The following is a 22,351-nucleotide window of genomic DNA, read 5'->3' as shown; positions in this document are numbered from 1 at the left end:
GGTTTAAGTCTAAATCTAGGCTAATTTCCCAGGTCTCTGGACTATCACTTAAGTTTTAATAACATCTTTCTTGCAATTCCTTTGCTCAAGATGATCGTACAGTTGAATGCAGAACCGTGTGTATAGCTACTCAAAGAGTAGCCGTCAAATGGCTCCTTGTCATCTTGGAAGAAGGTCTCCAGTAGAGTGCAATAGGGATCTGTTTGAGGCTTTGTGCTGGTTAATGTTATTGGGGTGTTCTTTTTAATCAGTGGCTTAAATGTTTATCAAATGCCTAAGTGACACCAGGTTGGGAAAGATAGCAAACGTGGGATAGCAGAGTCAGGAATCTCCAAAATGATCTTGACAGGCTGGAACTTGGGGCTAAACCTAGGAAGATGAGTTGTAATAGGGATAATTGCAAAGTCATAGACTTGGGTTGAATAAAGTCAGTTTCATAAGAGCAAGATTGAGGAAATATATGGCTAGGGAGCATTTCATTTTTTAAAAAAGATCTTCAGCGAACTATGACCTGGCAGCCCCCCAAACCCCACTAAAGCAGTCAGATTCTATTGAGAGGGGCTGCATGCAGGTCCAGGGAAGCAGGAGTCCCTTTGTCTTCAGACTCCGAAGGTCATCAGTTTAGAATCTGAAGGGACCATAGTGATCGTGGAATACAATTTCTTCATTTTACAGGTGAAAAAAAATGAAGGCTCAGAAACTTGCCCAGGGTCACACAGTTAGCAAGTGTCTGAGGGAGGATTTGAATCCAGGTCTTCCTGAGTCCCAAATCTCATGCTGTCTTTACTTTGCTAGGCTACTCTTTAGTAGTTCATCGTAGTATTTCTAGAACTCATTAAGGTTTTTACAACACTTTACAAATATTATCTCATTTGATCCCTAACAATAGTCCTAAAAAAAAAACAACAAAAAAAAAACAATAGTCCTGTGAAGTGGGTGCTATTATACCATTCTACAGATGACAGAGGGAGGCAGACAGAGATGACATGACTTTGCTAGGATCATACAGCTGGTAAGGGTCTGTGGTTGGATTTGAACTCAGGGCTTTCTGATGAAAAGTTCAGGGCTCTTTCAGTGATACTGCCTAACTAGCACCCTGTGTTGGGTCCTGGGGGCCACATTTTGATAAGGGCATTCATTGATAAGCTGGAGGCAGCTAGGTGGTGCAGTGGATAGAGCACCAGTGCAGGAGTCAGGAGAACCTGAGTTCAAATCTCACCTCAGACGCTTGACACTCACTAGCTGTGTGACCTTGGGCAAGTCACTTAACCCCAATTGCCTCATCCTGGGTCATCTCCAGTCATCCTGATGAATCTCTGGTCACTGGATTCAGATGGCTCTGGAGGAGAAGTGAGGCTGGTGACCTGTACAGCCCTCCCTCACGCAAAACAAAGTCAAGGGCAAGTCATGTCATTATTTCTCTGATGGCATAGTCTTCTTCAGCAACGAAGGACAAACACACATTGATAAGCCAGAGAGTATACAGAGGAGGGTGACCAGAATGCTCATACCAGATGAGGATGGATTGAATGACTTGGGGCTGTTTAGAGATGACCAGACTCAGGGGGCACAGGATAGCTGTGCTCAGGTATTTCAAGAACTATTATCAGACTTGCTCTGCTGGCCCCAGGAGACAGAATCAGGAATAAAGAGGGGAAATAGCCAAGAGGCAAATTTAAGCTTGATCTAAGGAAAAACTTCCGGACAATTGGAGTTCTCTGGAAGGCCTTGGGACCCACCTTCAGAGAGGTCTTTGAGTGACTGACTGGCTTTGAAGACCCTTCGCTGCTGAGCTCCCAGTGCTCTTCTCAGTCTCCTCATACTTTCCCTATCCTCTGTGCTGCTCTCTATGCCATGTGGCCTTGTCCTTGGACTCCAGTGCATGGGCTTGTGCATGGTCCAGCACTGTGCCTGGGCTGCGTGCCTCCTCAAAGCCCCCAGCCCATCCCCCACCCCCCAACTTCTGGTGCTGCCCTCCCTTATTGAAGCACCATGTATCTATTTGGCATTTCTCCCATATGCATTTTGGGCATGTTGATGTATGTGCACGTTTGGGCTTATTTTTGTCTTTGCCTTTCTAGATCCTGGTGAGTCAGGGTAAGTCAGGTCATGTCAACAAGCACCTATTAGGTGCAGACACTGTGCACAGCCCTGGGGGTAGAAAAAGGCAAAAAGCAGACCCTGCTTGAGAAGCTCAGAGTCTAGTGACACACAGTGGGTGTGACTGAACGGTTGTAGAAGAGAGCTGGGTTTAGGTCTGACCTCGGCAGGGCTTGGGGCCTGAAACTACCGTACCTCAAGCCGCAAAGCTGAAGCCTGGCCCAAGTTTCTGCCCCGAAGATTTGACCCCCTGCCCAACCATTCTGCTTCTCAGAAGTTCAGGGGTTGACTGCAGCCAGCATCAATATGGCTACCCAGTGTGTGCTTAAGCACCTTTCCTGTACTTCCCCCTTCCCCAAGTAATCGCCCATCTCCAAGGGATTCCAGGCTTTCAAGGAGTGTCGCCCAGCCTCCATCCCTGCAGGAGGGGTGCAGTTCCCCTCTCTCCTGCGGGGGTTTCAAATCCACAAAGATTTATTTCCTGTCACTGAATTATTAGCAGAAAAGGACAGAGCTTCCTGGTCTTCAGCTGGAGTGCTAGCAGATGCCTTTGATTTGAGAATGAAAATCTGGTGCTTAGAAATGAGGTAGACAATGGCAGAATGGAATCCACTGGGAAGGGGAGGAAGAGAATGCTAGTAGCCCTTAGCTGTGGTGGTCACCTGAACCACAGAGGTTACTCAGTGTGGGATTGATCTCCCAAGAATTTACTGTGTTTAGGAAAGGAAAGAAGAAAATCCCCAGTGAAGTAGTACCCATGATGCCCACTGTGCCCATAGAGATTAATGCGTGTGTGTGGCTCCTGGGGTGCTTGTGGGAAAAGTCACAGGGGTTGGAATTCATGAAGGAATTCATTCAGGTATTGGGAGGGGAGGAAAAGAGCATGGGATAGACAATCAGAGGGCTTGGGTTCAGATACTGATCTTTGTGAAAAGGTCTCGGAGCACGAGGGGAATGATCCCCAAAGGTGAATCAGGGGTGCAGCCTGTGCTGACACCATGGCATAACCCGATCACCAGTCACATCCCAGTGGGCCTCCAGAAGCTTGGCAGCAGGACCAGGCAACCGGGAGCTGCCCTTGCCCTGTCTGCAGGGGACTGCGCACAGAAGGAGCCAGCCACACTTAGACACAAAGAGAAAGATACCCCCAAACAGTTACTATTTTGCTACAGTGAGATCCTCCTCCCCTTCCTCCCTGTGCTCCCTCTCCTCCTCCTTCCTGTCTTCCCTTCATGGTGTGGGCAGAAGGGAGGCCAGGACTGTGGCCCACAGATGCTTCCTTTCTGCCCTGTGACTCTCCAATGTGCTAATACTGTTACTCTACAGAATGCACACTAGGTATAGGATTGCAGATAACAATAGCTAATGTTGTTGTTCAGTCATGTCCGACTCTTCGTGACCCCATTTAGGATTTTCTTGACAAAGATACTGGAGTGGCTTGTTAATTTCTTCTCCAGCTCATTTGACAGGTGAGGAAACTGAGGCAAACGGGATTAAGTGGCTTATCCAGGTTCACCCAGCTAGGCCAGATTTGAACTCAGGGCTTCCAAACTCCAGGTCCCACACTTTATATACTGGTGCCTCGTTCTATTTTCTAGTTGTCATCTGCCCTCTCTCTTTTCTGAACCTGAGGCCCCAGAACCCCTTGCTTAGCCTTTGGGAGAAGGGAGAGTTTTCTCTTCCACCTTTCCTTATTCTCTGAAAAAAACTTCTCTTCGTTGTAACTGAAAAGCAGCCTGGTGTCAGACTCCAAGAGAACAGACTCTTCTTCTGGTATTTAGATTGGCTTAGAAAACCACAAATTAACATAATTTATGGGTGTATTTTTATTTTGTTAAACATTTTCCAACGACATTTTAATCTGGTTCAGATTCAAGCTCAGCTTCTGCCCCATCCTGTCTGTGTGACCCTGGGCAGGGCACCTCTCAATGGCCCAAGCAAAACCAGAAGTTTCCTATGGATTGTTGCTCTCTGTCATTAGAGGGAATTTTTATACCAGAAGTTCCTCCACTGATGAGATCACAAGTCTTCTGCCTGGTTTTCCCTTCCCCCTCAAGTTCTGTTACTAAGCACAACCAAGAGACCAACCATGTGAGTAAAAATGACTAACAAGCAAAGGATAGGGCTATTCCGAGGCATTTTACAGACAATTTCCTTCTCTTCCCAGCTTGGGGAGAAGGCCCTGCCCTGTTATCTCCTCCCTGTTATGTTGGGCTGACCTTTTCTGTACAGTGGTGCCCTTAAGGTCAGGCAGAGTGAACCTCCCTGTTAGATGAGTCATTCCAGGAGTTCTCAGTGCCCTGGCCGCTCTTGGGGGTTGTCTTCCTGCCTTGGAAGGTGAGCTCCTTGAGGACAGGGCATGCAGTTCTTTAATGCTTAGCACAGTGCATGCTGGCACATAATAGATGCTCAGTAAATGTGGATTGTCTGACTAACTAGTTGTGATGGTTCTGGCCCTGGTTGCTGGCTATTCCTTGCCCCCAATCCAGCCTCTGATTAGCCCCAAGCTAATTCACTGACACTGGCAGGGACTGGTGTGTGTCTCCCAGGGATGCAGTTAGCATTTTTCTGTTCATAGCTCTCTGAGCCCTCTTGTCTCTGCTTAGTTCCACCCCCTCATCAGCACCTTCCTGCCTGGGTGTACCTTCAGAATCTCAAACTTAACAGGCAAAATGGAATTCGTTATTCTCACAGAGGAAATGTGATGTCGTCATGAGAGAGGGCAAGCAATGGGTACATTGCCATGTGCCAGTTGTGAGGCTCCTGGAAAGTCCATTGGCCTCGCTTGACCTCACAATCAGTCAACCAATAAAGATTTTGGTAAGCCTGGAGTCAGGAAGACCCATCTTCCTGAGTTAAAATCTGGCCTTAGACACTTCCTAGCTGGGTGAACCTGGGTATGTTACTTCACCGTTTGCCTCAGTTTCCTCATCTGTAAAATGAGCTGGAGAAGGAAATGGCAAACCACTCCAGTGTCTCTGCCAAGAAAACCCCAAATGGAGTCACTAAGAGTCAGACAAGACTGGAAAACAACTGATCAACAACATGTGCCAAACATTGCTGAGTGCTTAGAATACAAAAAAGAGGCCAAAGGCTCTGCCTTCAAGAAGCTTCCAATGTAATAGGGGAGACACCATGCAAACAGATATGTACCAACAAGCTGTCACTGGATAAACATGAAGTAATTAATGAAGGAAGGGCCCTAGAACTAAGAGAGGTTGGGGAAGGCTTCCCATAGAAGGTGGGGTTTTAGTTAAAGGAAGCCAGGAAGGTCAGTTGTTAGAGTAGAGAAGGGAGAGCATTCCAGGCTTGGGGGATGGACAGAGAGAATGCCTGCAGTCCAGAGATGGAGGGTCATGTTGGTTGAACAGCCATGAGGCCAGTGTCACTAGATCAGAGAGCATGTGGTAAGGAGTAAGGTGTAAGAAGACTGGAAATGTAGAAGGAAGCTAAGGTTATGAAGGGCTTTGAATGCTAAACAGAGCATTTTGTATTTGATCCTGGTGGCAATTGGGAGCCACTATTTTATTGAGTATGGAGGGTGAGTAATATGATAGAACTTTCACTTTCGGAAAATCTCTTTAGTGGCTGAATGGAGGAAAGATTGTAATGGAAAGGGACTTGAGGCTGGCAACTCCAAGGGGGAGGGGGCAGGAGCTATTGCAGTAGTCCAGAAATGAGGTGATGAGAGACTGTACCAGGGGGTCAGAGAAGAGAAAGGGATGTATTTGAGAGTTGATGCAAAGGGGAGATCAACAGGCCTTGGCATCATATTGGATATGAGAAGTGAGAAAGAGGAATCCTGGATGACTCCTAGGTTGAGAACCTTAGGGATCAGGAAGATAGATGGTGTTGCCTTCTACTGTAATAGGGAAGATAGGATGTGAGGGGAGGGTTTAAGGGGAAAAATTATGAGTTCTCTTTTGGACATAGTGAGTTTAAGATGTCTACTAGTTATTCACTTTGAGATGTCTGAAAGGCAGTTGGAGATGCTTAGACTGGGGGTCAAGGGAGAGATTAGGGCTGGATAAATAGATCTGAGAGTTTTTTTGTATAGAGATGATCATTGGAACCATGGGATATGATGGGATCACCAAGTGAAGTAGTGGCCCTGGGAAACCTATGACTGGAGGGAGTGATCTAGAAGAGAATTCAGCAAAGAAGACAGAGAAAGGAAGGGTCAGAGAGGGAGGAAGAGACCTAGAAGAAAGGCTGTCCAGAAAACAATATCAAGGAGGAGAGAGTGATCCACAGTGTCAGAGGCTGCAGAAAGGTCAAGAAGAATGAGGGTTGAGAGAAGCCATTGGATTTGGCCTCTAAGAGATCATAATTTACTTTGGAGACAACGTTTTTTGGTGGAATGATGAGTTAGGAAGCCAGATTGTAAAGGGTTAAGAAGAGGGAGGAGAGAAAGTAGAGGCTCCAATTGTACACTGCCATTTGTAGGGCAGAAGAGATATAGGATGGATAGAAGAATCAAGTGAGGGTTTTTTCAGGATGAGGGAGACATGGGCATGTTTATAGGCAGGAGGGAAGGAGCCAGTACACAGGGAGAGATGGAAGCTAAGTGAGAAAGGAGGGATGATGGAGGGGGCAATATGTGGGAGGAGACAGGACTATTTGAGCAGTAGAAGAGTTGGCTTTGGTCTGCAGTAAAGCCACTTCAGGTGAAACTGGGGTGAAGGAGGAGAGAGCACCAAAGGCATCTGAGGAAGAGGGAACAAGGAGGAGTTCATGGCTAACAGCCTCAATTTTGTCTGTAAAATACAAGGCAAGGTTCACTATAGCACCTATGTACCCTGTTAATTCTCAGCATAATCCTGTTAATTTGATCCCTCCCCAATTTCTGCTAATAATATTGCCCCATTGTGTAATTTTATTAAGAAACTTCTTTCTTTCTCTTTCTCTTCTTTTTGTCTTTCTGTTCCTAGTATCTAGCAGTGTCTTACACAAATTTTTTATATAAATGTTTGCTGAGTTGTTGAATATCGCTTTGGGTTGGTTTAATTTGTATTTCTCTGGTTGTTAGGGAGTTGGAGTAGTTTCCAATCATACTGATGATTTGTATTCTTTGGAGAACTCCCTGTTCTTTGACCTGAGTTTCCATTGGGAAATAGGTATTATTACCCTTATTAATTTGTCAGTTCGATAGAAAATTTGGGTGTCAGTTTTATTAAAAATATTTCTGGCAAAAATTTTCCCCAACTTGTTATTGGCCATAGAAACATTCTTTATTTTTGTATACTTACATCCATCTGTTTTGTTTCTTATCATTTCTTTTATTTGTTGAATTTAGATAAGAATTCTTCTCCAGACTTGTGATGATATATTATTCTATTTTCTTCCCATCTTGAAAATACAATCTCCTTGGAATTGATCGAAGTAGCTATTGTGAAATGTGAATCAAATACTATTTTCCTCCATACTGCTATCCAGTTTTCTCAACAATTTTTGCAGAATGAGGATTTCATTCCTCTATTTTTTGGTGATGTTGGATTAACCAAATAGTAATTTTTTTATATGCCTTTGGCTCTTAGTCTGGATTATCTATTCCATTCATCTATTTCCCTATTTGTTTGATGGAATATTAGATCACTTGGATAATTAAAGAAGTTCAAGTTGGTAGCAAAACCCTCCTTCATATTCTCCATTTTTTCTTAAATAAAGTGTGTCACCCCCTTTACCAAATTATGAAGTAGCCCATTGGCATTTTAATAAGTATGGAGTTAAATCTATGTATTTGGGTACTTTTACCATCTTTATTATTTTACCTCAACATAGCCATATCCATTGGCTATCATTCCAATGTATTTTTCCCTTAAATCTTCGTTAGAAGTATTTTATCATTGACTTTACACAAGCCTGTGTATATCTTTATAGATTGTATTACAAGTATTTCCTAATCCTGTCCTTATTCTCATTTTTATTTCTCTTGCTACTGATGTCTCTTTTTTCTTTTTGAATTTTAGTGAGATGCAGAAGCGATGATGTCTTTGTGGGTTTATATTGTATCCTGCTTAGACCATTTCTTACCTTGAAGTTTGTGGTTGTCTTTTGGGTTTTCTAAGTATACCTTAATATCATCTGTTAATAGGAATATTTTTACCATTTTATACCTATTATTCATCACTTATAAAGCTACCTCTTTATTTTGAATACTCTTCATAATGTTAAGGAAAAATTATTTCATTCCTATGATTTTTATTATAGGAATTAAAATTTCTATGATTATATTTAACTATAATTACAATTCCTATTAAAAACATAAATGGATATTGTGCTTTACCAAAACCTTTCACTTGAATATGAATTACACATGTATGTGGATGAACCCAGACTTTGATCAATTATTTGATAACATTTGCCCTGAAAGGGGTAAGTGGTTCCATTTGTGTCCCTTTCAGATTTTGAACAGATAATTTGTGAAGGATGTGAAATTTTGAGGGGCTCGTATTTTGAAAGATCTAGTCATAGATTCCAAAGGTAGGAAAATGGGAGAAGTCCATTCACATTGTATGAAGAAAGTATAAGGAAGGAAGTATTGGATCTTTAGGAAATATAAAATTCCACCATCAAATTAATGGAATAATAGGGTAGCTAGCCATTGGCTGGATGAAACATTAGCCATACCGTGAAGGTGTTGGGTTTGTTTTGGGGTTTTTTTTTTAGGCAATAGGGGTTAAGTGACTTCCCCAAGGTCATACAGATAGTAAGTATCTGAGGTAGGATTTGAACTCAAGTGCTTCTGACTCCTGGGCCAGGGTTCTATCCACTGCAGCACCACCTCACTGCCCCTCATGAAGGTCTTTTTAAAAAGTGACAAGAATTGAGCCCTGCTCTGCCCTGCTAGAGAGGTAAGGAGCAGTGTAATCTGAACTTCAAGACCATGTCAACCCACCAGATGGGGCAAGGAAAATGGGAAGTTGGATCGGCTTCCCTGCCAGGGTCCAAAGAAGAGGCTAAGAACTTGGCTTATCCCACAAAGTGAGAGGATGCAGGAAATCTTATCAGGGTTGTTTGGGGGCCCATATTCTTCAGCTATGAAAAGCAAGCCACCTGAACCACAGAATATAGACTAACCCATGTCACATGCACCAGGCAAAATATTTCTGCAAACTTTCAACAGTTATTTAGATATTTTGTTTTGGACATTGCAAATAATCCAATTGAAAATATAATTCATTCCCCACCCCCATAACTTAAGAAATTATTGATGGGAGTTTCCAAACTGGAGGAAAAGCTCTTGTCCATGGAAATAGAGGAATTCCTGGAATTGCTGCCTTGATGATCACTCCCGTTATGGCAATATGTGGAGTAAATCTAAAGGAGGCCTTTCCATAGTTTGAAGAAAGAAGATGGTTTATCCTAATGCTGGGTGTGTCCCCAGCTTCATTCATCTAGAAAGATTAACAATGCAGATGCTGTGCCTGTTGCACCTGGGAAGATCATTATCCACCCAGTCTGTTACAGCAGGAATAAACCCATGAAGAGGAAGAGGAATTGGAATTTAGAAATATAAATGTGCAAGTGGCCACTGTCCAGAATGCATGGTGATTCCGCAGCCCAGTAGTCCAGGCTTGGATTCCTGGATGGGAAGGGCAAAAATTAGAAAAAACACAAGTAGCTTTTTTTCAGTTATGTATTGCTTCCAAATGACTTCTTCTCTGTAACTTGTTAAACAACATTGTAAGAAGATGATCGATTTCTTGAATAGCTGGTATTGATTGTTGTATTTTCTCCATCCCACTTTCTTTCTGTCTCCCTTCCCCCCATCTTTCTCTCACACTCTGTCCTTTCTCTCTTTTCTCTCCCTCTTTCACACTTTAATTTTCGTATAAAACAAAGTTTTGGGCTTGCAAAATATTGCAATAAAATACTTTTTATACTTGAAATATGTATTATTTGTATAATTTATAACAATTTATTAGTGAAAAGTTTGTTAACATTCTCCAAGGAGTTCTAGTTAGTCCAGTTAACAAGCATTTAGCAAACCCTTACTAGGGGATAAATATTGTGCTAAGTACTTTGGACATGTTAAGTTAAAGATACCTATAGAATATTCAATTGGAGATGTCCGAAGGGTGGGGAAATTTGGGCTGTGTGTCTAGATGTGAGAATCATCTTCCTATAAGTGACAGTTGGATTCACTGAATCAATGAAATAACCATGCAAAGTAATATTCAGGGGCTATTAACTTTGAGGGACTTTGAACTTAAAAAAATACTTTGACAACTGCATTTCACTATATTTTGTGGGGAAATAACTACATGTCATCATTTCCAGTAGTTTTTCTTTTACATTCATCATGAGTCTTCTATCACTTGCAATTTTTAAATTTGATTTTCCTCACTTCCATTTTTTAAAATTAAGTTTAGTTCATTATCAAAAAAGAAAAGTTGTTATATTGGATAAATAAATCTCATATCTAAATTTTACTTCTGCCACTTACTAACTGTGTGATTATGGACAAGAAGTTCACTTCTCTCAGCCTCAGTTTCCTCATTTGTACTATGAAGATGCTAATTCCCTGAAGTATCAAACTTCAGGGCTGCCTGGAGGATCAAAGAAAGTGATGTATGTAAAGTATTTGGCAACTCTTAACAAGCCGTACAAATAGCTGTTCTTACCACTTCTTGTTTACTGTTTTATCCTTTTATTTTCATAATTCCCGTTATACTTGTTGTTGTTTTATTAGCTTCATTTTCTAATTTTTAGTTGCAAACTTATCAATTTCTTCTTTTTGTTGCTTGTTAATAAAAGCACTCAGGGATAGTTGTCTCTGAGTACTGCTGCCTGCATCTCATACATTTTAATGTGTTGTATTTTTATTGCTGCTTTATTCATTACAATCTGTTACTGTTTTTACAATTTATTCTTTTACCTTAGCAACAAGTTATTTGTGGTTTCTGTACAGCATTGCATCACTTGTTAATATTGTCTTTGTTTGCTCTTTTTACAGATCACATTATAATCTGTAAATGTGTTTTAAAATTTCTGCCTTTCTGAATTTGTCTCAAGACTTTACCCTGATATATGATCAATTTTATGAGAATCCTGTATGTATTTGAGAAAATTTATTCTCTTCCAGTCAATTTTCTTCATATACCTAATTTCTTCTGTACTCCGTTTATGTCTGTCACTCCTTTCATGGTTACCTTTTTGTTGGATTTATTATGTTCTGTTAGTGCGATGAATCTCCCACCACCACCATCATCATCATTTTTCATTGTAACTCATTGTATGTATTAGTTAACTATTACTTTGTAAATTTACATACCGCTAAATACGAGAAGTGAAATATTGTTCACTGATTGTCAGTGGCCATCTTGTAAGCTCGTTGAGGACAGAGGCTATCTTTTACCTCTTTTTTTATCCCGGTGCTTAACATTTATTGTTTGATTGTTTAGAAAGCACGTTGAATTTTCCCACTTGACTTGAGTTTTATCACTGCAATTCCAGGTTTTCTGCTGTGGCTGGAACATGGTAAAATTTAATTCATTTTATTATTTTTAATTTTATACATTTTTATCAAATCAAATAAATTGCTTGTAGACAGAATATTTGGGAGGCATTTTCTTGGGATATGTTTTTCATCCATCCATTAATCTTTTTTCTTTCTCTTTTTTTTATTGTAGAGGAATTTAATCAACTTACATTGAAGGTTGTAGTTATACTTTTCCAAGCCATTACTATTATGTTTGCAAGGTTCCTCATTTTGTAACATTACTCTTTTCCAAAACTATACACATATGCCTTAAACCCTAAGCCAGTTTCTCTGTTATATATTTTTTTATGTGTGTTACCCCTTTTTAAGGCAGGGCTGCCTCTCTACCCTCATTTCCTAGCTTTTTTTTTCTTTATCTATCATACTTAAAATCAGCCAGTTGATCTCTTCTCTCCTCACTTTCCTCATTTCCAAATGTCAAGATTTGCCCTCAAAAATATATGAAAATATATAAATATGTTAAATCAAACTGATTTTGCCCTCAGTATTTTACCTTTTGGTGTGTTGAATTCGTGCTGCTATTTCTCATTTTTATAGAAAAATCTAGTGAAATTCTAATAGGTGTTTGTTTTTCATAAGCCCAAACCTTCTTAAGTTGGTTTTTCTTGCTGTATTCTCCAAATCTGACACTTTTGTCTATATTGTTTCCAAACATTTCCAGTTGAATAATTTTCATTGTGGAGAATGAATGAAAGTTGGAAAAGGCTTGAGACAGGGAGACCAGTTTGGAATCTATGCAATTGTCCATTGAGAGAGGATGAAGTCTTGATCTATGTTGTGTTCATTCTTCGTTTTCAAAGGAGACCATGACATCAGAGAAATGATGACATGACTTGCACTTGACTTTGTTTTGAGTGAGGGAGGGCTGTGCAGGTCACCAGCCTCACTTTCTCCTCCTGATCCATCTGGATCCAGTGACCAGATATTCATCAGGATGACTGGAGATGGCTCAGGAAGCAATGGGAGACCTTGGCCTTTTTGATGTACTCACTTCAAGGGAGGTAACACCCATTAAGTGAATAGGCCTCTTTAAGAAGTCATCAGGAAATGGTCCTTTTAATGAGCAAAAGAAAATAACTAAATTAAACTGGGAGAGAAAGAGAAACTGTTACTATTAATAATCAGTCTAAACCAGCGATTAAGTGGAGCTTGGGCAGGGACCTATTGTTGTCCAACTTATGGGCTTCAGAGTATAGAGAGAAAGAGACAAATATGAGAACTCATGTGAAGACAGTGACAAGATTTGGCCACACAATTAGGAGTGAGGAGCTGAGGATGACACCAAGTTTGCACACCTGAGTGATCAGAAGAATGGTGATGCTCTAGGAGGTTCTGAAGAGGATGCTTTTGTGGGAAAAGACTGAGCTATGTGATGGACGTGTGGAATTGTGGTCATAGCCTGCATTGGGATCTCCTCCTGCTTCAGACACTTTCTCTGCCTTCACACCTCCCTGGAGTAAGCAACAGACACTCATTTTGCCTAGATATTTAAGGAGAAGGAAGCAGAATTTGCTGCCTCCTGACTGGGGTAGCCTCTAGGTGAGAGACCTGCAGAATTGTAGACTCTCTGTTAGACTCTGCCCACTCTCCCCTAACTCTGAAAAAAGTAGCTGATGTTCAGTCATTGTAAGCAGAGAAGATAAGGAGGGGGATCCAAGAAAGGAACTGAGACAGGGAGCCAGTGTGACTTGCTGCACTAGGCCTGAAGGAACTGAGACAAGTCATGTCCTTTCCAGAGGGTACGTAGGGCAAGGATGAGTCCTGTTAAAAGATTAATCCTTTAATATGATGGGAAGCTGAGGTAGAGGATTACTATTTACCAGTAGAGGGGAAAAGTGAATGATGGGGGAAAATATTGAAAATCCAAGGATTTCAAGAGGAAGAAAATTCAGTAAAAGCCAGAGTAACAAGTAGTTGTGTCAACAGAGAATCCTAAAATTAGAAGGAAGAATGAATATTAAGCCTTCAAAGAAAGCACAAAGCTATCTCAAACGTTTCAAAACAAAAGTGAACCAATACCTAATGAAATGTGGAATCCTTTGAAATTCCAAGAAGGCATTTAACAACAAAAAATTGCAGAATGGTTAAAAAAAATGAAATCTATAAGACAAGAAATTAGGACTGAATGTGTCAGAATTCATAGCTTCAACACAGAAATTAAAGAAAATAAAACTAAGCAGGTTAGAAAAAAATGAATCCTCGATTGTGAGTTTCTTCAGAGAATCAAAAGAGAAATGAACATAATTGGAATACAAAACTACTGAAATGGAGAAAAACTGCCAGAAGAAAAGCAAAAGGCAATGATGTTAAACACATCATTTCTATAGTAATCAAAACCATTGCCTCACAGCAGCAGATTAAGCATCATAGGTCTCCCAGATAGGAAAAATCAAATTAACAAAATGAATGAAAGAGGTAAACAAAATAGATAACACAGTAAATGAAAAAGGTAAGTCATAACATAAGAAGAAAGAATTATTGGAACTTGTAATACACAGCTGTGTGTGCAAACAAAAATGACAATTCAGAACTGATAGATTATCTGAAAAACATAAGTTAAGCAAATTAACAGAACACAAATAAACATATTAAATAATAAAATCTCAAAAAACATTGAGCTATAATGGAAATATCAAAGGATTTACAGAAGAACCCAGTCAATTTTTAAATACCAATATTATTTTCAAATATTGAAGAGGAAAACACTTTCCCACTCTTATTTATGAAGGAAATATAGTTGTAATAACTGAACTATGGAATAACGAGGCAAATAAAATTATAGTCATAACCATTAATGAATACTATTTCAAAAAATGTAAATAAAATCCTGAAAGATTAGAACAATTTATTCAGAAAACCATTCACTGTGATTAAGTTGGATTTATACCAAGGATCCAAAGGTGATTCAGCCTTAGGTAAAGTTACTCTAATCATATTAAAAACAAAAACGTCAAAACCACGTGATCATACAAATATTTAGAAAAAGTTCATGACAAAATATAGCATTCATTTATGCAAAAGAGAGGGGAGGCTACAAAGTATAAGCATAGAGTGATCTTTTTTAATGATAAAAAGGATCTATTTCTAACCAAAAGCTAGCATTATATACAATAGAGAAACAGTAGAAGCTTTCCCTATAAATACATGAATAAAGTTACTCTACTGTTGTCCGGCATGATTATAGAAATATTATTAATAGCCAGGCAAAGAGAAAGATATTAAAGTCATAAAGATACACAAAGAGGAAACAAAACTATCCTTATGATGACATGATGGTTTGATTAAGGAAAAAAACACAGAAAAATCATAATAAAAAAACCAGACAATTACTGTAGTAAGTTGCAGGCTGCATAATGAGCCTACAAAAATCAAAAGTGCTTCTATATAGTATTCACTATATCCAGGAAGTGGAAGTCCCTATAAAATGCATAAAATATCTAGGAGTCAGTCTAACAAAGAATATTCAACAACTATGTAAGCGTGATTACAAAAATCTTCTTAAACAAAGGACAGCTTAATAACTAGAGGAATGTTTGCCATTGATGGCTAAGCCATGCCATAAATAAAAAGGACAGTATTACTGAAGCTAATTTACAGTTATGAATTAAACTACCAGAGTAATACATACTTTCCAGAAATAGACAAAGTCACAAAATTCATCTGGAGGAACAGACCTAGAATGTCATAAGAAATAATGGCGGGGCGGGAGGGGGTGTAAAAATGAAGGGGAACATTTCCAGACATCAAACTGTCTTTAAAGCATCTGACACTTAAAAAAAATTAGAAAATAAATCAATAGAATGGACTAGACAAGGAAAAATGAAAATCATTGAATACAACCCAGCAGTTGATAAAATGGAACCCATAAATTACCTAGAAAAGAACTCTTTGTTTGACAAGAACAGCTGGAAAGTAGTCTGGCAGAAATTCAGTTTAGACCAACAACTTACACCATGTACCACAATAAATTAAAAATTGATTTGGCTTGCTTCATAGAGATCATATCATAAATAATGAGAAACGGATTGTTATCCTTCACAGCTAGGAGGTAGGGGCAAATTCTTAAACAAACAAAGGTCAGAGGTAATTACAAAAGATTAAAAAGATAATTTAGATTACATGAAATTGAAAAGCTTTGCATGAATAAAATTAATGCAACTAGCATAAGAGAAGTAGTCAACTGGGAAAAAAATCTTTGTATCAAATATCTTTGATAAGGATCTGATGATCAAGATCTATAGACAACTAACAGAAATATAAATAGTTCTGAAAAGAATTATAAACTATGAAATGCCTTATATAAGAATAGTTTCAAGAACTACTAATAAAAGGAATGAATATAAGTCAAAACAACCTTGAGGTTTTACTTCACACCCAACAAATTGGCAAGGATGACAAAAGACAGGAATAATCAATGTTGGGAGTGGTAGAAGGTAGTGAGCACACTAATGCCTTATCAGTGGAGACACAAATTAGTATAAACATTCTCAGTTTGTGGATGTGAAAAGTTTAACTAAAATGTCCATCCTCTTTGACCTAGAGGTTCTACTGGTGAGCATATACCCTAAAGAGGTTAGTGACAAAAATAAAGGCCAAATATACACCAAAATATTTATGGCAGTGCTTTAATGTAGTACTGTGGAGGAAATAACTGTTGATTTGGTAATAAAATTTAAAAAATGTACATCAATAGAAAGAATTGTTGCCATGCTGTAAGAAACAATGAATATCATGAATTAGAGAAGCAGAAGAGACTTAATGAAATTAAAGTGAGTGATAAAGTAAAATAAGCAAAACCAGGAAAACAAAATACGTAATGACTATAACCATGGAAGAGCCACCAATATAAAATCATCAAAACTAATTTGACCTGAAATAATAATGATAATAATTGATCACAACAAAGAGAATACAGATGTGAGAGACAATGGCTATGCAAAACTGCGTATAATCTCAGAATCTTTTGACATTGATTAGTTTTTCTGCACCTCTTTTTCTTTTCATAAAGCACAGATTTTTTTTCTTTTTTTTTAAAGTTCTAAATTCTCTCTCTTCCCCTACCTCCTCCATCACCCATTGAGAAGGCAATAAAAATTAAACCTATTAAAAATATGTAAGGTCATGCAAAACAAATTTCTTGTTCACCTGTATTCCCAAAAACAAGCACGAAAAAGATTGAGGAAAAAAATTCTTCAATCTGCAATCTGAGTTCATCAGTTCTCTATCTGGAGGTGGATCATATGTTTGTTTCATAATGAATCCTTTGGAATTGTAGTGGGTCATTGTGTTAATAAGAGTTACTAAGTCTTTCAAAGTTGATTATATTTAAAATACTGCTGTTACTGTATAGATTGTTCTCCTAGTACTGATCACTTCACTTTGCATCATTTCACATGTCTTCTCAGGATTTTCTGACTTTCTCCTTCCTCACTTATTATAGCACATTATTCTATCTCCTTCATCTCCTGTTTAGCCATTCCCTAGTTGATGGATATTCCCTTAGTTTTCAATTCTTTGCCACCACAAAGAGAGCTGCTATGAATATTTTTTGGTATCTATGGGTCCTTTTCCTCTTTCTTTGATCTACTTGGAGTATAGAACTAGTAATGGTATTGCTAAACTAACAGGTATGCACAGTTTTATATACCTTTTGGGCGTCATTCCAAATTGTTCTCTGATGTGGTTGGGCCAGGTCACAGTTCTGCCAATAGTACATTAGAATGCCTGTTTTCCCACATCCCCTTCAGCATTTTTCACTTTCCTTTAAAAAAAAAATAGTCAATCTGATGAATATGAAGTGTGATCTCAGAACTGTAATTTGCATTTCTTCAATTATTAGTGATTTAGAGCGTTTTTTCATATGGCTATTGATAGCTTTCATTTCTTTTACTGACAACTGCCTGTTCAAATCTTTAGGTCATTTATCAGATGAGGAATGACTCTTAATTTTGTAAATTTAACTCAGTTCATTATATATTTTCAAAATGAGACCTTTATCAGAGAAAGTTGCCCTAAAGATTTTTCCCAGTTTCCTGTTTCTCTTCTAATTTTAGCTTCATTGGTTTTGCAAAAGGTGCAAAAACTTTTTAATTTTATATTGATTGATTAATTCTAATATGTGGAAAACATATATAGGGTATTGGTGGCTAGGGAAGAAAAGTTTGATTTGGCAGGTCACAAGGATGTTGTCAAAACAATGGCATTGTTGATTACTAAGATCAGAGCAAGAAGTAGAAAGGGGGCCTCTCAAGAAACCTGTGATCTAGTTCAATAGCCCCATTCTGATAGATCCTGGCTTCTCTGAAAGAAAAGAACCTACAGTAGACGCTCTGAGGCAGAGTCCAGAAGCCATCTTCCTGGGTCCAATAGCCAGGATCATTTTTACCCCATTAAGCCTTCAAAAAGGATGAATAAAAACACAAAAAAACCCCAACCCTACCAAACTTTCATCACACACAAAGACACATTTGACACATTTGTCAGGAGGCATCAAATCAAACCCTCCAAAGAGCTACCTTGCACTAAACAGCAGCACCAGTTATTCAGCCAGAGGAACAACCCTCCCAGGAAAGCTGAGGCCCAAAGGGTTTATGTTACATGGAGCATGTTCCAGTTCTTCTGTTACTCACAATTGCAGCCTGCCAGGTGGATACGGGAATTACCTGTATACTGGAGTCCTTCTTTCTCAGGCAGGATGCCTGTTAAGAGTGAATCGAGACCTGAAAATGCATGGGAAGGCGTCCTGTGATCCTGAAAAGAGCAACTGGAAACTTCATTGTTAATGGCCTGGGACTGCAAGTTTACTGATGAGCTGAGTATAATCCCAGAGGATTAAAAACAGAACTATTAAATGGTATTAAAATCTAGAGGACTTTCAGGCATTTCTGATGAAAAAACCAGAGCTGAGTAGAATCTTTCAAATTAGAGTAATAAATGTATTTGAGAATTGAGAGGGAGCTATATGATTATGAAGTGCTTACATTTTAATAGAGGGAAAAGAGACAATTTTCCTTTCAGAATTCCACTAGCTTCTACAGCCACAGAGGAATTAAAGAAAGGCAAACATAGGATAGATTTATGCTGTTTTGTGGGTTTTAAGAGGGAAGGGGCAAAAAACAAACAAATCCAAAATTAGTCCTTGGACTTGGTAAATAAAGAAAGCAGGGATAGATGAATTAGAACAAGTCAGATAAATTAAAAATTACTATTGTTGATTAGATTCCTTATCATCCACCCCTTCTTTGTAAAAGGAAAGCTAAGAGAAAAAGAGGAAAAAATATAAGAGCGTATGATAGAGGGAATATGTAAATGTGAATGGACTGGACAGCAGAATACAACATGTTTACAAGGAACACTCAAAGCAAAGATGCATGTAGAATTAAAATGAAATGAAGCAGAATTACTACATGTCAGGAGAACTCAAAAAACAAGGCTATCTCTGACAAGGCAATAATAAAAATAGAGATAAGCTGGAAAACTACAATGTATAAAGGTATGATAGATAATGAAATACTGTATATGTATCAAATTGCATAGCATATAAGTCCTTAAAGGAAAATGTAATTTAAAATTGGGAGAAATATATAGGAAAATTATTGTAGCATGGAACTTCAGTGTATTCCTTTCAGGCCTTGACAAATCTAACAGTCAAATAAGAAATGTTAAGGATCTGAATATTATTTTAGAAAAGATAGATATGATAGCTATGTGGTGATTACTGAATGGAAATAAAAAGGAATATACATATTCTCACTTGTGTATGATAACAATTATAAAAAAAATTGACCATGTGCTAAGGAATAAAAACTATATAAAAATGCAGAAAAACAGAAATTTCAACATAGATAGTGTTTACTGACCACAGACTACCAAACTGAAGGTCTACAAAGGTGTTGTGCTGACCTCATTGTTGTATGCCTGTGAAACTGGACAGTATACCAGCACCATGCCAGGAAACACCATTGCTTCCATTTGAATTGTCTTGGGAATATTTTGAAGATCACCTGGCAGGACAAGATACCAGACACTGAGGCCCCTTTTCAAATTAAACTGCCCAAGTATTTAAACTCTACTGCAGAGAGCACAACTCCAATGGGCTAACAATGTTATTCAAATGCCAAACATATGCTTGCCTAAAAGACTATTTTACGGAGAACTCACACAAAGCAAGTGCTCACATGGTGGTGAGAAAAAGCAATACAAGAACACTCTCAAAGTCTCTATTTTAAGAACTTTGGAATTGATTGCATGTCATAGGAGATACCAGCACAGGACTGCCCAGTATGGTGTGCCCTCATCAGAAAAGGTACTGTACTCTATGAGCTAAGCAGATTGATGTAATAACTCAAAAGAAATGTGAGTTGTACAAATTTAGAGACTCTATCTCGTATGTTCATATGAACTATTTGTGCCCAACCTGTGGTAAAGCATTCTGAGCCCATATTGGTTTGATCAGCCACAGCTGGACACACTGTAACTTGAGTCGAACGTAATGATGTCATTTTGGTCCTCTTTAAAAACAAAGGACAACAACCAACTGACCACAGTGCATTTGAAGAAAGAATCCAAACATAAATGGAGATAGTAATTGATCCTCAAAATTGATGGGTCAAAGAACAATTCTTAGAAACAATAGCTATATGCCTTAAATAAATGACAGTGACAAAATAGACTAAAATTTTTGGGATACAGCCAAAGTAGCAAAAGTGTGTGTGTGTGTGTGTGTATGTGTAAAATACACACACAAACACTTATATGTACATATGGATGTATATATACACATATTCATACACACTTATCAACAAAAGAGAGAACAAATCAATGAATTGGGCATAAAATTCTTTTTTGAAACTAGGACAGCAACAATTTTAAACGGCCAATGTAACACAAAATTAGAAATTAGAAAAACATAGAAAATAAAAATTGAGAAACAAAATATATTTAATTAATAAAAGTAGGGACTTTTTTAAGGGAAAAAAACAAACCATTATCTAATTTATTTTAAAAAGGGGGAGGGGAACAAAATAGCCTATATCAAAAAAGAAGAGGAACTCGTAACAAATGAAGAGGAAATAAAGGAAATTATTAGAAACTTTTGCTCAGCTATATGCCAACAAAAATAAGAACTGCAATTGCAAAATAAAAAATACCCAGATTAACAGAACAATACATAAGACATTTAAATAATCCAATCTTAGAAAAAGAAATTGAACAAAAGAATTCTAAAAATTAAAAAAAAAACCCAAGGGCCAGATAGATTTACAGTCTAATTCAATCAAACATTCAACGAATAAGTAACTTCTGATTTTATATCAATTTTTAAAAATCAGGACATAGCTTCCTATCAAATTCCTTCTCTAAGATAAATATGGTCCTTATACCTAAACCAGGTAGAAATAAGGGAGAGAAAGAAAAATTGGACCATATCTCTTACGATTATTGACGTTAAATGAATATTGATGTTCAAAATAGAATAAAATATTATGAAAGAGCCTTTATTGTGTTGGATTTATACCAGGCATGTAAGGTTGATTCATTATTAGGAAAACAATAGATCATGTTAATAACAAAAATCACATTATATCAGTAGATGCAGAAAAGGTTTTTAACAAAATACCCTTTTATACTTGTTGGTTGGTTGTTGTCCTTGGTCTTTGAAGAGGATCAAAATGACATCACCATGGTAAAGTGAAATTTCAGTGTGTCTGACTGTGGCTGATCAGGCCAATATGAGCTCAGAATGCTCTATTACAGGGTGATGTCTTTTGATTCATGCGTAAATTGGATTTAAGTGAGGCAGAGTTACACGAAGTCGTCAACCTCACTCTTTCCTCCAGAGTCATCATAGTCCAGTGGCAGGACAGAGTCAAGATGACTGGTGATGACTCAGAATGCAGTGGATGACCTTGGCGTCTTCAGTGCCTAACCAAGCTCTAAGCACTCCACATCGCCTGCTTCATCTGCCTTCATGGCCGTTGCAACAAATTGTTCTCTTTTGCCCATTCCACCAGATGAAGTCTTCACATCCTTGGGGTAGACACCCCCTAACTCACCAATGGGTTTGAGAACCCTTGGTTACCCTCAACCTGGTTTGGTCTGTCCGCCGAAATGGTTTACTGGGATGTGGCCGCTGCACGTGCTGCAGCTTCTTGGAGCCATAGGTGAGAGGTGGAACAGGTGGACACCAAACTTGAAAAGAGCCCCAAAAAGGGCTCAGCAGCCATCACACCAAAGGTACTGGTCCTCCCTGAACACACCCTATACCCTTTTATACTAAAAACACTAGAAATTATAAGTGGACCTTTTCTTAATGATAATGAGTATCTATCTAAAACTTAGAACTCCCAGTCTTTGTAATACAGAAACATTAGAGGCATTAAAATTAAGATGAGTACTAAAGCAATGATGCTCGTTGTCACCACTGTCATTTGATATAACTCTAGAAGCAAAAAACAAAATGAGAGAATAAATAAAGATAAACAGGAATCATGGTAATCACTTTTGTGTATAATAATGTAATGATTTGCTTAGAGATTCAACTAAAAAGTCATTAAAATAACTTCAATAAACAGGATATAAAATAAAACTGCAAAAATCATCAGCCTTTTTGTGCATTATCAACAAAGCATAGCAAAAAAAAAAAAAGATGGAAGACAAAATTTTATTCAAAATCACTGCAGAATATATAAACCATAAGGGAGTGTACTTATCAAAACACATTGGAATGATATGAATACAACTACAAAA

General features: G+C 38.3%; 1 protein-coding gene and 1 pseudogene across 5 annotated transcripts in view; both read left to right on the top strand.

Moving 5' to 3' along the window:
• The window catches only part of MAP3K13 (mitogen-activated protein kinase kinase kinase 13), a 182,883-nt gene that overhangs the window by 47,589 nt on the left and 112,943 nt on the right, over positions 1-22,351 (top strand). The gene's annotated exons all lie outside the window — the stretch shown is intronic.
• LOC140525228 (serine/threonine/tyrosine-interacting protein pseudogene) overlaps positions 1-22,351 on the top strand; it is a 28,204-nt pseudogene extending 5,853 nt beyond the window's left edge.

The sequence above is a fragment of the Notamacropus eugenii genome, chromosome 2 (genome assembly GCF_028372415.1).
Source record: "Notamacropus eugenii isolate mMacEug1 chromosome 2, mMacEug1.pri_v2, whole genome shotgun sequence".
Lineage (NCBI taxonomy): Eukaryota > Metazoa > Chordata > Mammalia > Diprotodontia > Macropodidae > Notamacropus > Notamacropus eugenii.
This window is presented reverse-complemented; position numbering and strand designations above follow the sequence as displayed.